This window comes from Symphalangus syndactylus, chromosome 16, assembly GCF_028878055.3.
Source record: "Symphalangus syndactylus isolate Jambi chromosome 16, NHGRI_mSymSyn1-v2.1_pri, whole genome shotgun sequence".
NCBI classification, from domain to species: domain Eukaryota; kingdom Metazoa; phylum Chordata; class Mammalia; order Primates; family Hylobatidae; genus Symphalangus; species Symphalangus syndactylus.
The window spans coordinates 29,664,924-29,685,840 of NC_072438.2; the positions used below are offsets into that span (position 1 = coordinate 29,664,924).

At 37.5% G+C, this 20,917-nt stretch overlaps 1 protein-coding gene across 4 annotated transcripts in view; it reads right to left on the bottom strand.

Moving 5' to 3' along the window:
- The window catches only part of KCNIP4 (potassium voltage-gated channel interacting protein 4), a 1,214,216-nt gene that overhangs the window by 1,158,698 nt on the left and 34,601 nt on the right, over positions 1 to 20,917 (bottom strand). The gene's annotated exons all lie outside the window — the stretch shown is intronic.

The following is a 20,917-nucleotide window of genomic DNA, read 5'->3' on the forward strand; positions in this document are numbered from 1 at the left end:
CACTACCCTACAGATTTTGATTTCCTAGGTCTGGAAAAAAGCCAGTGCATCTCTATTTTCAGCAGTTCCACAGGAGATATAGACACAGCTTTGGGCCATTGATTTAGAAAATATCTTCTTATTTCAAAAGTTAATACCCCATTTTGGTTTTGTTTCTGAGATCTGCATAAATCATCTACATTTTGCCAATCACAAGTTACAGACACAGTGAAATTTCAGGTAGTCTAATGCATTTAGATAACAAATATCTGATGAGTAAGCAAGAGACTTAATGAGCAAAAAGATATCTCATATTAAACCAGGCACCCAGAAGCAAAAAGTGTGTGTGTGTGTGTGTGTGTGTGTATGCAAAACTCACAAATAAATTATAAAGGCAGAATGCCTTCCTAGTAATATCCAAAGCCTGAGTACATGCCATTGTATATCTATGCCAGAAATCATGATTCAATTTATGCTTTGGTTTTATTTTCCCTCCACTTACGAAATGAACACCAGATGTCGAAACAGTTTTTTATAACATTTCTTTGGACATCCTTTTCATGTTTTTAATAGTATGTTGTTCCAACGATGAGGCTTCTTAGACTTATAAAATTGCTAGACCTTAAGAAGTATATCAGTTCCCATCGATGGGTAAAATGTATAAAATCAGAATGGTTTGGAGTTTTTCTTTGACTCCCTATGATATTCAAATTGCATCATTCATCTCCCCCTAATTTTCTCCTTGTGTGTAATGACAAATTCATTACACACAAGAAAGAGTTCAGAGCAAAGCAATCCAACATTTGCAATTACTTGTGTACATGTTGCCCCAACAGTAGATATGGAATAATGGTTGAATTTAACAGATTAGTCATTTTGAGACTGGATCATTTCCTATAGCCAAAAATAAGATACTAGATTTTATGTAGCCTAGTTGTTGAGATGCAGTTAAAACCAACTCTTCCTCAAATACATGAAGCTGTATTTGCATGATATTTTTACTGGCCAACATATAGTTTTGTAGTGGATTACCTCTGAATTGAATTTTCAGTGCTGCTGTGTGCATATTAAATATTTCTCTTACTTCCTGCTTTAGGATCCTAGTTAGCATTATTCATAACCTTGAAAATAATCTAGTCTAGTATCATTCTACACTTTCATCATATACATGTTATGGAATAATCTGTCACCTAGGTCACATATTGAATTTCTTTTTAAATAAAACAATGAGGCTAGGCAGGGTGGCTCATGCATGTAATCTTTGTACTTTGGGAGGCCAAGGTGGACAGATCACTAGAGCTCAGGAGTTCAAGACCAGCCTGGGCAACATGGTAAAACCCGTCTCTACTAAAAATACAAAAAAAAAAAAAATTAGCTGTGTGTGGTGGCACGTGCCTGTAGTCCAAGACACTTGGGAAGCTGAGGCAGGAGGATCACTTGAACCAGGAGGTAGAGGCTGAAGTGAGCTGAGATTGTGCTACTGCACTCCAGCCTAGGTGACAAGATTGTGCTACTGCACTCCAGCCTGGTCTCAAATAAATATATAAATAAAACAACGAAAAGCTACTTTTTAACGCAATCTCTCCTCCAATTTTTCTTAGAAACTTGCTTATAGTTAATTAGGTATGGTTCATTAATTCCTATCTGTTCTAAAAACTAAGGCACTACAAAAATAATAGGTACATCATTTGTGACTATCTGAGGAAACACAGAGCTTACAAAAAAGAAACCTAGTAGCAGTATTGAAATAACATGCCATTTTCCATTTTCAACAAATCATGTCATCAAAGACATAATGCAGAGAATTATAGAATATTCAACAGCAAACATTAAAAATTTACATTCTGATTAGTGTTATTTTATCACTTACAAATAATTTAAATAAAAGTTTGGTACTGCTCTGTTATTTGACATTGCTAAGATATGAACTCGCCAACAAAAGTTGTTTTTTTTCCATCTTCAAAGAAAATCTAAACTTTAATCTTTTACACAGTGTAAGGATAAAATCCTTCTAATACTTAGTGCAGAGAAGATGCTGAGTTAAATGTCTTGATACCTTAGTACTCCATCTCTTTCCTTTCTGTTGCTTCTAAAAGCCATCTGAAGATCGACTATCATTCCTGTAGAGCTGACTGAGTCTTTCCTGGCTTATTCCTGCAGCTGTCTCTCTTGTCTCTGTCCCTCTAATCCATGTTCTCTTATCTCTTCTTTTTCCCCTGACTTTCTTCCCTCATTTTCCAGGTGAGTCGGGGGGCTTTCCATCCATAGTGGGACTGCTGCCTTACCTTTCTCAATTGGAAAACAAATCAGTTGGACAATTTTGTGGGACATCTTTGATATAGATGTCTTGCTAAACCTTGATAGGCCCTAGGGTTTTTGTTTGTTTTGTTTTGTTTTCTTCTTTGTTTTGGTGATAAGATAATCTTGATTAAGCAAAGATCTAGAAAGATGAGTTTACTTTCGGTCAAAATGAGACAGACAACCGATTTCAACGTTTCTTTTTCTCTAGGTATGTGATAAGGACAAAAGATAAAACTCTCTCAAATGGTAGTTGAAATACAGATTTAAGGATGCTGTGAACAACAGAGTTGCTTTTAAAACCATTTCATCAGCACAATACCGTGGTTGAAAGCATGAGATACTAAGAGTTGCACTATCTACATTCAAACATCAGCTCTACCACTTATTAGCTGTGTAATCATGGCAACCTCTCTCTGTCAATATTAAGAATGATAATAAATCCTATTTAGTAGGATCACCACAAGAATTAAATAAGTCCACACATTTAAGGCACCTAGAATAGGCCCTAGCAGAACATAAATGTTCAACTATTAAATTATTTTAATATATTTTGGGTTTCATTAGGCCAGCAAAAGTAAGGTAAGTATCTAATAGTCTGGATAGTGAGAACCACAACAGGAAAGTGACTACACTATACTTCGCATGAACAAAAAGAAGCTAATTAGAAAGTGGCCTATAGCATCTGTCCTCAGATTGGGAATGGGAAAAGAACCTTCCCCTGTACTCTCCCAATTGGTGGCCATCTAACAACATCCAATAAAACTCAGATTGATTTATTTATACATCTCTTTTTCTATCAAGGTGCCTTAATGTTGCTAAGTGATGCTAAGTTCTAGGGTGATTCTAGGGTGCCTGAACCATCCAGACATCCCTAAAGAATAAATGAAGTGTTGGTGGAAAGCTGTTTGGTCTGTACTGATGAGGCTTTGCCAACTCCATCACTAATGCAGGGTTTCAGATATTTTACTATAAGTTTGTTTGCTCTAATCCATGCTAAGACCTTTCCACACATAGTCTCACTTCCTCCTTACAACCTCTCTGTGCGACAGAGTTCATCATTTTCTCCATCCTACATATGAAAGTTCACTATTTGCCAGGCACTTGAAGTTCAGATAAAAATTATGCAGATATAGTCACCACTCTCTTAGAATGTACACTCTCATAGAGAAAAGACATTTAACCCTATTAATAAAATAATGTGCTTACAATTGTTATACACACCTAAAGGAGCTCCACAACGTACTATCAGCCCTGGTTTTAGAGACTACAGAAGGACAAAGTATATGTAAAAATATAGATGGTAGCCCATGGGATATCCAAGAAAAAGGATTGTGTTTGCAACGAAGCTGGGGTAGAAGGTATCATGGCATATTCTAGGATATGAGAGAAGACCTGGCTTGTTGGGAGTCAGAGAGAGAAGAGGAGTAAGGACAAAGGAAAATGTAAGTGTGGTCTGTTGAGACTATCATGAAAGGCCTCAGGATCATGTTAAATATTTTGGGCATGATGCATGTGACAATGCACAGCCATTTAAATATTTTAATCAGGTCAGACGTGGTGGCGCATACCTGTAATCCCAGCACTTTGGGAGGGCGAGGCAGGCAGATCATTTGAGGTTAGGAGTTTGAGATCAGGCTGGCCAACATAGTGAAAACCCGTCTCTACTAAAAATACAAAAATTAGCTGGGTGTGGTGGCTCACACCTGTAATCCTAGCTACTCAGGAGGCTGAGGCAGGAAAATTGCTTGAACCTGGGAGATGGAGGTTGCAGTGAGCCAAGCTTGTGACACTGCACTCCAGCCTGGGCAACAGAGTAAACTCTCAAAAAAATACATAATAAATAAATAAATAAATAAATAAATAAATAAATATTTTAATCATGGAAATAACATGCTTATATTTGTTTATACCCTGGCTATAGTGTATAGATTGGATATTGTCCCTCTCTCTTAAATCTCTCTTGCATTTAACTCTTCAGCCTCTCTTTGGTGATATTTTTGTGTAAAGCTTTATATAAGACTTTAAAATTTATGCTTTACTTTTACTATAAGAGAACAGTATGCCCTTTAGCCACATTCATTTTATAAAAGATATTTATAATCCTCAAGAAATGATAGTAAAGGCATTGTCTATAGAAACAGAGATTTGAGAATAAGAATAATTTTTTTTTCCTTTTTGCCTACATTTTAGTATTTCAGAAGTTCTAATAAGACGGTAAAAGAATAGCATGCCTTTAAAAGCAAGGTTCTAATTTACATACTAACTTAATTGGCCATGAGATCTTCAACTTCTTTTTCTTCCAGCACAGTATCAGATTTTTTTTTCTTGCCCTTGCTGTAAAAATCCTCGAAGAGTAAATAGATTTATGTAACACAATGTTCTTAAAACTTTGACCTAGTCACAATTCAGTGTGATTTTAATTCCTTTATACCTAAGTGCTAGGCAACATGCCACAATGTGAAATAGGAAGGGGAAAAAGATATATTTAGAGTTTAGAGGGCAAGAAAATTTTAAAAAACAAAAATAGGGCTAATAACTGTAAAAGGGCTTTAGAATGAATAATCTAAAGGACTTCCAGGAATGAAAATGAAACACTCTTAGAGAGCAGAGAAAGATGATTAACTAGAAGCCTCCAGTGATTGTCTTCCCCACAGGAACTCCAAATTGAGCAACTATTCACACAAAAAAAGCAACTTCATAAGAACCAAATATCAGGTGGGCATTCGCAGCACCTGGTTTTAACATCATATTAAGGAAAGAGGCACTGAATACAGGAGGGAAGACGGTCTTGTATGGCCTACACCACTCCATCACCATCCCCTGGCAGCAGGCACGTAGTGTGGAGGGAGAATCTGTGTGTCTGGGGGAGGGAAAGTGCAGTGATTATGGGACTTTGCATTGAAACGCAGTGCTGCCCTGTCACAGTGGAAAGCAGAACTCAGAAAGCAGGACAGGGAAGAGTCAGCCAGTGTGGATGGAGGGAGCATCTAGACAAGCCTTAGCCAGAGGCAGTGTCCATCCCACTGGTCCAAATCTGAGTTCCTGCAAGCCTTGCCACCATGGGCTAAAGTGCCCTGGGGTCCTCAATCAACTTGAAAGGCAGTATAGGCCCCAATTGCCAAACTGCAATTCCTGGGCAAGTCCTGGGGCTGTGCTGGGCTTGGAGCCAGTGGACTTGGGATGCACATGACCTAGCGAGATGCCGGCTAGAGCAGCCAAGGGAATGACTGCATCATCATGCTTCCCCAACCCCAGGCAGCACAGCTCGCAGTGCCAGGAGAGACTCCTTCCTTTTGCTTGAGAGGTGAGGGGAGAGTAAACAGGGCTTTGTCTTGCAACCTGTATGCCAGTTCAGCCACAGCAGGACAGGGCACCAGGCAGAGTCCTGAGGCTCCCATTTCAAGCCTTAGCTCTCCAATAACATTTCTAGACACAGCCTAGGCCAGAAGGGAACCCACTGCCTTGAATGGAAAGAGCCAGTCCTGGCAGGATTCATCACCTGCTGACTAATAAGCACTTGGGCCTTGAATAATCAGCAATCATACCCAGGCAGTACTTGCTGAGGGCCATGGGTGAGACTCAGAGCTGTGCAAACTTCAGGTGTGACCCAGAATAATCCCAGCTGGGATGGCTATGGGAAGAGACTTCTTCTGTTTGAGGGAAGGAAAGAGAAGTAAAGGGGACTTTGTCTTATAGCTTGGGTACCAGTTCAGCCACAGTGAAGTACAGCAACAAGTACACTCTTGTGGTCCCCGAGTACAGGCCTAGGATCTTAGACAGCATTTCTGGACCTGCCCGGGGCCAGAGGGAAGCCCACTGCCGTGAATGGTGCTGGTCTGGCAGAACCCCACCAAGAGCTGATGGTGGTTGTGGCCATAGGGAGAGGCACTTCTGCATGTGGAAAGGGGAGAAAAGAGTGGGAATGAATTTGTACTGTGATTTGTGTCAGCTTAGTCACAGTAGAATAGAACACCAAGTAAATTTCATCATGACTAAGTGGGATTTATCCCAGGGATGCAAGGATAGTTCGACACACACAAATCAATCAATGTGATACATAATGTCAAAAGAATGAAGAGCAAAATCCAAATGATTATTTTGACAGATCCCAAAAAAGGCATTTGATACAATCAACATCCTTCATGATAAAAACCCTCAAAAAACTGGGTATAAAAGGAATATACCTTAACACATAAAAGCCAAATAAAGAACAAATCCCTAGATGGTATCATGCTGAATGGAGAAAAACTGAAAGCTTTTCCTGTAACATCTGGAACAAGACAAGGATGCCCATTTTCACCACTGTTATACAACATAGTACTAGAAGTCCTAGGTAGAGCAATCAGACAAGAGAAAAAGGTAAAGGGCATCAAAATAGGAAAGGAAGAAGTCAAATTATCATTGTTTGAAGATAACATGATCTCATAGTTGAAAAAACCTAAGGACTCCATCAAAAAAAAAATATTAGAACTGATAAAAAATTCAGCAAAGTTGCAGGATACAAAATTAACACAGAAAAATCACTAGCATTTCCATATGCCAACAATGAACAATATGAAAAAGGAATTAAAAAAAGTAATCCCATTTGCAACAGCTACAAATAAAATAAACTACTTAGATGCAAACTTAATTAAAGAAAGGAAGGAATTCTACACTGAAAACTACAAAGCACTGATGCAATAAATTAAAGAGGACACACAAAAATAGAAAGATATCCCATGTTCATGGATTGGAAGAATCACTATTGTTAAAATGTCTATACTACATAAGCAATCTACAGATTCAATGCAATCTCTATTAAAATATCAATGACATTCTTCACCCAATTATTATGGAACCACAAAAGCCAAAGCTATCCTGAATACAAATGAAAATTTGAAAAAAAAAAACTGGAGGAATCACATTCTGACTTCAAATTTAACTACAGAGATACAGTAACCAAGACAGCATGGTACTAGCAGACACATACACCTATGGGATATTTTGTTTCAATTCTTTGATTGAATTTCTAATAGCAATAGTTTTTCTTAAATTATAGAAAAATCTCAACATATATTTCAAATGTGAAAACATATCAAAAGTTTTCATCGTTTCTGTAAATCTGGGTTCACAAAATTAACCACTAAGAGAATTTGCAGATGGTTTACTAAAATAAGTCTGACTTAAAAGTAATTAGAAAATTTGGAGGCACTTCAATTTAATGGAAAAAATAGTCATGTAAATAGAAAACCAGAGTGTCCTATCTGATAAGACTGATAGAAGCCTATTGAAAATCATAGAGCTTCTCCACTAATTTCATTGACTGATTCATTTCCTGATTGAGTAATCCTCATCTTTGCCTGCCTTTACTTTAGCCAAGAGAAAGGTCCTTCTTGCCTGGCTCCCTAAAATGAGAAAGTAGTGCCAATCCAGAAAGCTGCAATGGACTTGGCCCTCTGCATTGATGCTGCCATAGCTTTTGGGAGGTGTCCTACAGGCCATCAAAAGACTGGGAACCAGGGACTTTCCATATTTAGTGAATTAACTGCATTTTACTAAATATGTCATTTTTCAAACTTTTCTACAACTATACTTTGAATATACTACATTTGTAAAAATTTGCATCTTAAGTTTTGATTTCTGATTGAATGTCTAGTCCCTAGGAATAGTGTAAACATTGTTATGCTAGCAATAATCTATACCTTTCTACTTTTTTCCCTGCCATATTTCTATTTTATGTGTTCTCCATTGCATGTAATTCTGACCAGTAAGTACATGCTTCAGATTCAGATCCACTTCAAAATATACTGAGTTTTCTGTGCATAAATGTCACTTTAATGACTATAATAGTTCATCTTATGAATGTACCATAAATAGCTCATTTCTTCAGTGTTCAACATGCAGGTTACTTCTGCTCTTCTGTTATAATAAATACTGCTTCAATGAATATCATTTTCCATAAATTTTCATTTGCATTTTATGCTACTTTTAAGGTAGAATTCCAGCAGAAAGATTCAAAGATCACGAATACTTTCAATTACTGAGATATATTGCCAAGTGCTTTCACCAGAAATTGTAAAAGTTTTCAGCTGGAAACTGCTTATGATAAAATGTTATTTAAAAAGCTGAGGATAAAATTTAACATATAGTGTGCACTTAACCTGTGAAGTACAAAGTGAAGGAGTAGGAGTAGTCTGGCTGGAGGAGAACTATTTTATCACTGCCATTGTTTAGAATTGCCCAAGCATGGTGATAACAAAAAGCAGACCCACTATTAGTTGGTTTACTATTGCTATTAAATTCCCTTCAAACAACGCATCCTCTTGTGCTTACACCTGATGGGGCCACTACTTTTAATTATATAAATTTATATACATAAAGTAAGAGCCATATACCAAGTTGTTGACACAAGCAATGTGTAGTTTATTTATTAAACAATATCTACTGTGTGCTCTTCATGTGCCCACACCCCATGAGGTGGTAGAGATAGAATGTTAAATAAGACAAAGTTCATGCTCTCAAGAGGTAAAGTGTGGGCTGGAATTATGGGTGATTTTTTTATTCTCTTCTACATGCTGGCAGTGCCCACATTTTGCAAAAATGAATAAATTACTTTTATTTTTAGAATAATAATAAATGCATTAATTACTAGAAGTTAAAACTGCTATGATGAAATCTATTACTATGCATTCTTTAATACTGCAAACTAGATTCATTACTCCCTCCACAAACTTTTATTTTCATACAAGGGGTCATTTGAAAGGCCCAAAGAGAGACAATATAAAAAATGCAAATTGATGAATGTAGGTTGAAAAATCTGGGGAAGTTTCCGTGTTCAAAATAGGCCCTCCTATTCCCTCCCCTGATCCCATTGATCTGCCCAAAGACATACCCTCAAAAAGTGTCATGGAATTCCTCAGATACAACCAACAATAGATACTTTATACATTTAATAGAATCACAATTACAAAGAGGATTTGAGGATATTACAAACTGTGTCTGAGTCATTGCTAAGCCATCAGCTATATTACTTGCAACTTTTGAAATGTTTAAAGAACATGTGTTTTGTTAGAAACCTGGGGGAAGGGATGGGAAAATTCTCTGAGCAATTTCTGCCAAGAGGGAAGGAATGAACAGAAGGGATGCCTGCTTGGGTGGTGTCATAGAAGATCCAGGAGTTGAGGCCTCATGAATACAGGGCATTCCCTTCATCATACAGAAGACGTCATCATCCATTTATTTATATTACAAACATTTTTGGTATACTTAAGTAAGTTATAAACATAAAGTTATACTGGGTATATAGAAGTGAATTAAATATTTGAAGTTTTGTCCTTGTGGCTCTCACAATTTAATAAGTCTAATAAAATGAGAAAACAAAGTAAATCCATATTTTCAAATTTGTTATAATATAAAAGAACACCACGGTGGTCTGAGAGAGGAAGATAAGGAGCCCTTATGTAAGCTGAGATGTTCACAGAAAGATCTTCTGGTAAAGACACATTCCAGCTGAATCCCAGGGCAAAAAGGTGCTAGACATTATAGAGTGAAAGGAAAAACTCTCAGGTCAAGGAAATGGCAAGTGAGAGGTTATGACGCAGGACTGGTAGCATGAGAAGCTCTGAGAGATCATTTGGCTATAATGAAGTGAACAAGTGGGAGAATGGTGTGAGAATGAAGTTGGAAAGGTAGGTAGGAATTAAGTTATCAAGTAGAGAGATATCTGGAAACCAGTAGACAGAAATATATGGTTGAGGCTTGGAGGGATTTGGGAAAGGTTATAATGGAAAGGACTTTGTAGAAGCGGGACTGCTGTGACAATCGGTACATATAGGAAGCCACCGTATTTTCTCTCGGAAGAGAGGGACCCAAAAAGGTGAGCTCACATGGAAGTCATAAATGTCACTGTTTCTGGGCATCTTCATAAGTCCTAGGTAGCAGGAGGGAGAGGGTATGAAATGGTCAGCCTGCCCATAATGTCTAATGACTAAGCAACACGACAGCACGGTTACCAAGTAAACCAGGGTGATCACTGGTCATTTACATCCTACTTTATCATGTAGCTACTCATGCAAACTGCTAATAAAATGAAATTCAGTGTCTCTAATCTCTGATTGTGTCTACAACATGCACAGTATGTTTAAATTTGATAGAACTATAGAATGATCGTTTATTTCTTTATTCCTTCTGAAGCCATCTTCCTCTCAATTTGAGATTTTTTTTGACATGGATAATGCAGGTCACAGAAGGAACCCTTCTTTTTTATTTGAATAGACCAGGAATAGGAATGATAAATAACAAATAACTGAAATTCAAGTCAATCTCGAGCCAAACAGAAAGTCTGATAATATTATTAACCATATGGAAAACCCACTTGGATTGCTACACTAATTCTGCTACCAATAAGATTAGTGCAGAAAAGACTGAATGAAGTCACTTCAATATTAATTGGTCTTTCAAAGCTTAAACAGAAATGGCTATTTTAAATTAATTTAGGAAGACTACAGGCACTGATTTTTTTAAATAGTGGCATGAAAAGAGAAAATGTAAGTGCTAAGAGGCTTAAGAACATTATTAAACTCATTTATTATTCTTTTTTTAATATAGAGTAAATTATAGAAATCTTACAAAATCAACAGAAGGAAAGATAATAGGCTATCATGAAATATGCAATTTATTTTTTAAATGGGAAAAGAACTATTGAATCATAAATGGAAGAACCATTAGGAAGTTATGCAAACATTTCCCCTTCGAGTAATATAAATCCTGTATCACCCTAATGTCTATGCCCCAATAGTTTTATTCATTATCATAAATTTCAGAAGTCTCATTCTTTCACAATATATTTCAAGGCATTTTATTTTCATTTTTAACAATTAAACAATTTTATCATCTCATATCTTCAAAATATATTCTGCAGTTTGTTAAAAAGAAATGGGTATGCCTAGCAATTAACAACATAGATAATGGATTAACTTGATTTTGCTTTACTTCATTGTTATCTTTCACCTTTAGGAATTACAATTTTTAAGACTGGAAACAGAAAAGGCCACAGGTAGTCCAAAATTTCAGACATCATGAATATTCTTTGTTATAATCCTGCCATAGGGACTTTGCATTAAAGACAAACAGGAAAAAAATTCTTCAGTCCCCTCCCTAGCTTCACCTCTTACCAAGAGAACAGGCTCATGACCTAAGAATCAAATAGGTTCTAGAGTCAGACATACCTGGATTCAAATTCTTGTTCCTCTATTTATGAATACCATAATTATATGCTTGAATAAGTAAGTTATTAACCACTTCTGGGCCTCAGCTTTCTACTCTAGAAAACAGACACAAAGATATCCCACAGGAACCACTTACAGTGTATGTGACAGGATCTAATATAATACTTAGCAGACATTGGCTGTTCCATAAATATTCATTTTGCTTTCGTTAAAAGTCAGTTGGCACACATTTTCAAAATCTGGCTGATTGAACCTGTGTCTCACCAAACATCTTTTCAAATTCTAGAAATCTACTGTAGAAGTTTAGGGTCAAAACAGTGGAGTCATCCTGAATTATCTTGGATAGAAGACACAAACTTTCTAAGTCTATTTCCTTGTCAGTAAGATGAACAGTAACACAGCCTATTTCGCTGGGTGAGAGCAGAATTTCTCAGCCTCAGAATTACAGACATTTTGGATGAAATCATTTTTTGTTGTAGGGGGTTGTCTTGATAATTCTATGATATTTAGCAGCATGACGAGCCTCCACCCAATAGATGGCCTAAGTAGTTCCATCCCAAGTTATAACAACCAAAAACATCTCCAGACATTGCCCAATTTATTCTGGGGAACAAACTAAGCCTTCATTGAGAACTACTGGATTAGAATAAGTAAAGTAACTTGAAAATTACTTAACACAGTACCTAGAACACAGTAATTTTCAATAGATGTTAGTTATTAATTTTTACCCAGTTATAAAATTAAGGATTGCATTTCTGATTATGTTATCTCTTCAATATCATGCATAAGCATTGGTGACAGTAAAGAAACTGCTCAAAGAGGAGCCAGATTTTTCCATAATGACCCCAAAGCCACCAAAAATAAAATGATTAGATACAATTATTTTGGACGAATATTCATTTGGACCTTGGGTATAAGGTGATGCTGGCATCCTGCTCTGCCTGACCTCCTTCTAGGGACCATTCTGTCTTTCCTAGTTGGTGCCATGCTGTGTCTCTTAAAGCAAGGTTACATCATGCTGCTCAGGAAGCAGGCTGAACAATGGGAATAACTCAACTCTGCATTGAGTCACGCCAGTTTGGGCTTCATGCAGGGCTGATGCAGCTTGCACATGGCTATCACTTCTTTCAGGCTCTCCTTTCTTTCAAAAAGCCTTCTCCCAATTCTACCATGTGACCAGCATGTGTGCACATCTTCTGTGTATGCTTCAAAAGTGCAGGTGTCACAAATAAACGAGTTCACAATTTAGGATGGAGTTAGTAGATTCTTGACTGTCTCTGAAAGTTAGAAGTGTATTATAAAAACAAAACTTACATCTATATGTAAGTTGACTGCATCAGACTCACCCCATGGGCATTAGAGTGTGACAATAGTAGTGAGCCATCAGTAATGTCCCAATAGATCTCACTGACTTGCCACACGTAACACTTGTTTGCATAGACCACAGGACTGCAAACTTCAGCAGCCACTCACTCCCAGTCAAATCCAGGCCCTCATCTCTTTTCCAAATAAAGTGTTATTGAAACACAGCTACATTCATTTGTTTCATTCATCTATGAGTGTTTTTGGCTACAGTGGCAATGTTAAGAGGCAGAAACTATGTGACCCACAAATCCTAAAATATTTACTACCTAGTTGTGGTAATCTGATAATGACTCTCAAAGTCATTGCTATGTTCTAACTTGTGAATGTTACCTTATTTGGGAAGAGTCTTTGCAGGTGTAATAAACAAGTTAAGGATCCTGAGTTGAGATCATTCTGGCGTATCTGGGTAAGCCCCAAATGACAGCAAAAGTGTCCTTGTCTGAGACAGGTAGAGGGAGATTAGACACACTCAGAGAAGGAAAAGCTAACGTGAAGATAGAGGCAGAGATTGGAGTGATGTAGCCACAAGCCAAGGAATGTCAAGACATGTTGGCAGCCACCAGACTCTGGAAGAGGCAAGGAAGTGTTCTCTCCCACAGCCTGCCGGGGAGGATCCTGGCCCTTCAGAGCCCATGCTGGCACCTTGATTTTGGACTTTTGGCTTCCTGAACTGTGAGAGAATAAATTTCTGTCTGTTAGAAGCCACCAAGTTCAGGGTAATTTATTACAGTGGTCCCAGGACATTAATACTCTGGCCTTTTATAGAAAAAGTCTTCTGCAACAGGCAAAACCTGTACCAATCAATGCATACATCTACCGCCCAACATAAGGAAGAAAATCTTTACACACACTATAAAAGCCATCTGCATACCCTTCCCTGATAACATCTAAATGTGATATTTACCAAGCCTGTGTATACCTTTTTACATTTATCAATAAGGTATGCATCCAAAGCAAAACAGTATCATTTAGAATATGTTGCATTTTACATAAAAGGTATATTTTTATGTAACCTTCTAAAAGTTGCTTTTCTAGCTCACTGTAATATTTTTAAGATTTATCCACTTTGATACACGAAGATTTAGTTTCTCTCAATGTTGTAGTATATCACAGTTCCTTTATTTACTCTCCTATGGATGGACACTAAAGTATTTCTCATTCTCATTATGATGAAGAGTACTGCTATACTTTGAGTGTGTCCCCCACAATTCATGTGTTGGAAATGGGGTTCTTGGAGTGGCAATGTTGGCTGGTGGGTCGTTGAGAGGTGATTAGGGCATTAAGAGGAATTAATGCCAGTCTTGAGGGACTGGGTTAATTCTCAGAGCAGTAGGTGAATGAGTTCTCGCTCTTGCAGGACTGGATCAGTTACTGAAAAGAGTGGGTTGCTACAAAGCAAGGCCGCCCCTCACGTGTTGTCTCTTTCACACACACTAGCTTGCTCTTCTGCTTTTCCACCATGTTATGAGGCAGTACAAAAGCCCTCACCAGAAGCTGCCACCATGTTCTTGGACTTTCTAGCCTCCAGAACTACAAGCCAAAATAAACCTTTTTATCGCTACAAATTATCCAGCCTCAGGTATTCTGCTACAGAAACAGAAAACAGAGAAAGACAAGTACTATTATGAACTTTCTTATATATGTCTCTTATGCACAATTGTAAAAATAACTCCAGGATTTTTATTTAGAAATGAACTTTATGGGGAATGTGTCTCTTCAGCTTTATGATGTCAATTGCCTTTTAAAGGAATTCAATAAATTACACCGCAATCAGTAGTGTTTCTGTGTTCCTGTTTCCCCAATCCTCACCAACCCTTGACATAAGCAGGTTTTTAAATATTTTTTCCATGTGTATGAAGCATTTGCTGTTTAGAGTAAAGCTTGCCTTAGTAGACAATAATAACGTTTTATAAATGTTAACTCCCCAACTTCATACTCACAGTGGAAAATAAGGAAGCAAGTTTATGATAGAAAAAATACCAAAAATAATAACAAAAGAATTTTTAAAGACATAGTTTAAATTGTATCTGGTATACAGTTGGAGTACCTGCAAAAAACATTGGATTAACTGTGTGTGACTTTAGGTCAACCATTTTAACTTTCGTGCAAGCTTTTTTTGTTCATTAAACGGGAGGTTACTTTCTCTGTGGCCCCTTCCTGCTCCAAAAGTCTCTGCCTGTAATAAAAAATAAAAAAAATAAATAGAATTCCAAGCAAAGCTGGCAATTCTATCACTTTAATGCCTCTTTTCTTCAGAATATATGAACAATTGCACAAAAGAGTCATATATCCTTTGGATGGTTTTCTGCTGTATCTGCCTACCTCTATAAAGCAGGAACTATTCCACACTTCCCCTCATTCCTTCAGCTCCAGCTATCCTGGCCTTCTTTCATTCCCTATTGCTCCAAGAGGGAACATTCTTGCCACTGTATGACTCTAGCTAATCCTTACCCTCCTTCAGGTCTTGGCTCAAGTGTCACCTGTTTAAGGAATCTTTCCCCAAGCTCCCCGTCAAGATCAAATTCCCCGTGATGGCTTCCTATGCAACACACTTATCCTTGTAATACAGGCAAGTCCATCGTTAGGCAATAAATGAGGTTCACCATTCAATCATATAAAATGTGGGATCACGTTAGAGTGAAGTCTGTGGAAAACTGTTACTTCTCAGTTTCTCTTTACTGTCACAGAAGGCAGAAAGATAAACACAGTGAAAGGTATCTGGAATACAATGGACTGAACTGAGAGTTCCAAACAATAATGAGATTGGAGAGGGAGTTAGGGATCATCCAGTTCCTTATAAAGTTTAGGAAGGATTTTAGAGCTTATTCTCAATTTAATTAGAAATCATTTTATTTCTACAGTGTCTTATTATATTTTTCTTCCCCAATCATAAAATAGTTGAAAAAACTACTGAACTACCCGTCAACTCCTTAAGGAGGTTTGCCCTAAGAAATTAGGAACTGGAAATTGAGAATGGAGAATGAACACTGGATCAAGCATCAAAGTCAACTATGTTATAACTGGTTCTACAATTCCAAGTTTGTGTGTTATGGGATAAGTTTTCTTGAGTTTTAGTCCACATAAACTCTAGTTTATGTGTCATTAATGTCCATCTTATTACCTGAAAATTAAACTTCAGGAAGGTAGGATTTGGTGTAAATACAGAGTAAATGTTCAGTAATCACTGGTTGAAAGGAAATGAAAAGAAAAAAAGAACCATATCAATAGTTTATTACTGGGAGAGAAAAAGAGAATATGACACTATAGAAATAATACACTTTATCATTAAATTTAGGATAAGCTTCAAAGTCCTTTCTAAACCCTCTAATGGACTGAATGATCCCTACCCTCTCTCCAGTCTCATACTCCCGTGCCCCTCACTCATCATCCTCCGGCCAAGTAAATGTCTCTGAATTCTTCAGTCACCCCAGGCTTCTCCTCCTGCCTGGAATTTCTTTCTCCCACATCTTTACTTACGGGTCTCCTCATCTTTCTCACCTTGTCCTACACATCACCTCCTCAGAGAAACTCCATCTGAAAAGCCTATTTAAGCCGAACCTACCCATACCTCCAAATCCAGCTATTATTTTCTGCTGCTTGTTTATTTCATAGTCTTCTTTCTAGGCTTAGAACACGTTTCTTAATTTGCTTTGGGTTTACTCCTGTATTAACTTCTTTATGTATGCAAGCTGCATGAAGGCTTACCTCTTTGTATTCTCAACTCCTATCACAATAACTGGCTCAGAACACATACTGTGTTAGTTTGTTTTCATGCTGCCGATAAAAACATACCTGACACTGGGTAATTTATAAAGAAAAAGAGGTTTAATGAATTCATAGTTCCAAGTGGATGGGGAGGCCTCACAATCATGGTGGAAGGCAAAAGTCACGTCTTACATGGCAACAGGCAAAGAGAGAATGAGAGCCAAGCAAAAGGGTTTTCCCCTTATGAAACCATCAGATCTCATGAGACTTATTCACTACCACGAGGATAGTATGGGGGAAACTGCCCCCATGATTCAATTATCTCCCACCAGGTCCCTCCCACAACATGTGGGAATTATGGGAGCTACAATTCACGATGAGATTTGGGCGGGGACACAGCCAAACCATATCACATACTTAATAAACATTAGGTGAATAAACAAACGAAGATGATGCTACCCTGAAAGCATAGTTACCTGTGCAGGGGGAGGGCACAGAGCTCATAAGGAGAACTCAGAGGAACTACAGTGTCCCTCTCTGATAAAAGGCTCAAACACTGACACATCTACCCAAAAGAAGGAGATGAGGCTGTCAGGTAGTATCCAATCTTCTCTTCCAGCCAGCAGGACAGCCAGCTGGAGTCATCAGCATCAATGCAAATGTGTTGTCTATAAGGTCTAAATTACATCAATTTATCATCAAACTAAAATTTAAAACATTTTTCAAGAAAAATACACAAGCAAAACATATGAAAGTATTTTATTCCAAGCAGCTTACATGATTTCTCGTGAAATTCTGGGTCTTTTCAAGGTCATCAGAAAACAAAACCAAAGCAGACTGGAGGCTTCTGCATATCCAGTCTCCTGATTTCATCATAGAATTAAATATAAGGCCTCATTTAGGAGGATCTTGTGAAGCCCCAGAGATTCCCTCAAAATTCATCCTGAAATTAGAGACTTTAGTTCTAAAAACAACCATGATTAAGCATGACATCTACAGATGCTTGCTCTTCAATAAAGCTGTAATTTGGGAAAAATCAAAGCCATAAGGCACTAAATTATATAAGGGAGGCTTTTCATTACTCTCTAATCTAGCTCACTCTGGGTTAAGAGGCAAATGAAATTTGATTATTCGGCCAGTTACTTTTCAGCTTCTGTGTTTAATTTACTTTTTCTCAGAAGATTAAAAAAGTCACACGAACTATTATTAAATGTAGATTTGAACTTGAGTTTGCTTTTTTACGATCATTTGTTAAGTGATTAGTATTTTTAAGGAGCCAAGGCAATTCATTTACTATGATTTACCCTAGCTTAGTCAATAAGATGCCTTAATTAAAGTATAGCTGAAATCTGCTATTCATTTTTTAAAATAGCTATCCCAAATAAAAGTGAAAAGTAACCTTATTTTTATTGACTGTTTACAGTTTTTTTATTTTTTTTCTGGTGCATACAATGAGTTGACAGCCTCAACTAACCAAAGAACTAATTTAATATTTAAAAAGAATCAATTCTGGCAACTTTAGAATCTTCAAATAGAAAAGTCCTCTTTACAAAAAAGGAGCTTAAACAATAGTCTCCGCTAAGGTGTTGCTGCTTTTTTAATTAAGATGTGAAAGATGGAAGGTTTATAAAAAGATAGCCAACCCCTAACATCTACTGCAATGTTCCTATACTTGTCAATTAGACAAAATACAAGTTTTCTGTGCATAACGTGGCAGCTATTTATATATTCTATAAAAATGTTTTAACGGATTTACAAAGAAAAAGAAAACTGGTTATAAGATTCTCTCATTTTAACTGTCTAGTACTTCCTAACATCTATGTCCATGCAATGAAACCACCTGAGCTTTAAAATGAAGAGAAAAAGAGAGTGAGAATTTTTACAACTCCAATCCTGAGAGGCACTTGACTTTTTGAGATGGGATTTCTGAAAATATTCCTAAGTCCTGAAAGGCAGAAAGAATTGATATTCACACACACACACACACACACACATATGCAGACACACACACACACACACACACACACAGTCTGGTACTGGTGACGTACCTGTTAGACCCCTGCCCAGTATCATCAGCAATAGCAGGGTCCTTTAGTACTTGGTGCTTGGTCCCATCTTGTAATTTAATCACTAATGTTTTCATGGATCCCAATTCAGGCACAGCCCTCCAGACATCATCAGTACAGACACGGATTCTTCATCATCATTGTCTGTTTGGCCAAGATATAATCTCTCTTTTTAGTTCTTGCTCTTCCACATAAAAATTCCCTTTACATCTGAAGATACTAATACATTCTTTCATGTCACTAATTCTACAATATTTGCAAAGCACTAACTCACCCTCACTGATCTCCTGGCTTCCTAAAAATTAGGTGGTAACATTTCTTTATCTCTTTTACATCAGGCAATTGCCTTGTGCTATAACCATAACTGCAACATTATTTCTGTGATAACTCATCGAGAACATCCCTGGCTTTTCAAAACTCTTATTTTTTAAACTATAATGAACACTTATCAAATCCCTACTATGTGCTGAATATTGTTATGGGTATTGGGGATACAAAGATGATTATGATATTATCCCTGTGTTCAAGGGGTTTGATGATTATGGTATTGTCCCTGTGTTCAAGGGGTTTATTATCTAGTCAGGAAAATGGAGAATCTGACTGATGTTTTTAGTAGTGTGTGAAAAGTTTCATCATTTATTTACTCAGCAACTATCTGAGCACCTCATATGCATTAGTCACCGTATTAAGTGTCAGGTATACAATGGTGAAGAAATCGGTTCTGGTTTTTGTCCACATGTTCATGGAGTTTACAATCTAGTGTAGGAAACAAACAATAAGCACTGAAGCAAGCACAATTTTAAAAGTCAAATCTATGTCAGAGCTATGACACAAATAATGTGGATAAAGAAATACAATATACTGGAAGTGGCAGGGCTCAACAGTGAGGCGGCTATAAAGGTTTCCCCAAGAAGGTAAGGTAGGAGCAGATCTGGAAACACAGAATGAGCTGGCCATGTGCAAAAGGTCCTGAGACTGAAAGAAGGCTGGCATAGCTAAGGATAGGAAAGGGCAAGGCCAGTGTGACTAAAGCTCAACAGAGAAAGCAAAGAGTGGTGCAAGATGAAGTGGGGAGGTAGAAGACAGATCATATATTACATTATATGTTTTATATAACATAATATATATAATATAATATAGAGAGAGATATAATATATATTCCCTTCATTGCAATAAGAAGCCATTGAAATTCTTTTAGGTTGTGGACTATATTCACATATTTTTAAAATTCCCCTCTGAATATCATGTAGAGAGTAAACTGAAGAAGACAGGAGTGGGGGCTATTGTGGTAATCTAGGTAATAATGGTGGGTTAGACCATCTACTCATTTAGCAAAAACAATCACTGAGCTATGGTGCCCTTTGAATGTGTCCCCTCCAAAATGCAGGTGTTGCAACCTGCATTTTAATAGTATTAAGTAGTGGGCCTTTAAAAGGTTGTTAGGCCATAAGAATGCTTTCCTTTGAATGTTTCTTATAAAAAAGGGGTTTGGTAGCCAGGCATGGTGGTACATGCCTGAAGGCCAGCTACTTGGGAGGCTGAGGCAAGAGGATTGCTCGAGTCCAGGAGTTGGAGGCTGCAGTGAGCTATGATGCTACAACTGCACTCCTGCCTGGTGACAGGGTGAGACCCTGATTTGTATTTTGTTTTTTTTTTTCTTTTTCCTTTTTTTTTTTTTTTTTTTAAGGTATTTGGCTCTCTTGCCTTTCTGCCTTCTGCCATGTGAGGACACAGTATTCACAGTATTCCTCCCCACCGTGAGGGGAGCCATCTTGGAAGCAGAGAGTGGCCTTCACAAGCAACCTCTCTGATCTTGGACTTCCCAGCCTCCAGAACTGTGAGAAATAAATTTCTGTCCTTTATAAATTACGTATCTCAGATATTTTGTTATAGCCACACAGACAAATTAAGATAAGCAATTTCTTGTGCTAAGCATTGAACTAGGATTTAGCACTGAATAAGCAAAATCCTTGCTATGAGAAAGCCATCAGCCTAGTGGGAGAAATAAAAGACAACTGAAGTAATCGAATAAGCATTATATGTTGTATGATAACAAGGACTATTGAAAAAAATATGGCAGGGTAAGAGATTATAGCATTTGGGAGTGTTGATGGGGTTATGTTCTGAGTGTAACAGAGAATCACAGAGTGGTCTAAATCAGCCTGGGGAGGGAATGAAGACTTCTGAGAAGAGAAAACACTTGAGCATAAGTGGGATAGTCCAAATAATATGAGGATGGGGAGATGGGTGGAGGGATGTAGGAAAGTGGATGTAGAGGAAGGTTTTAGGAACCCC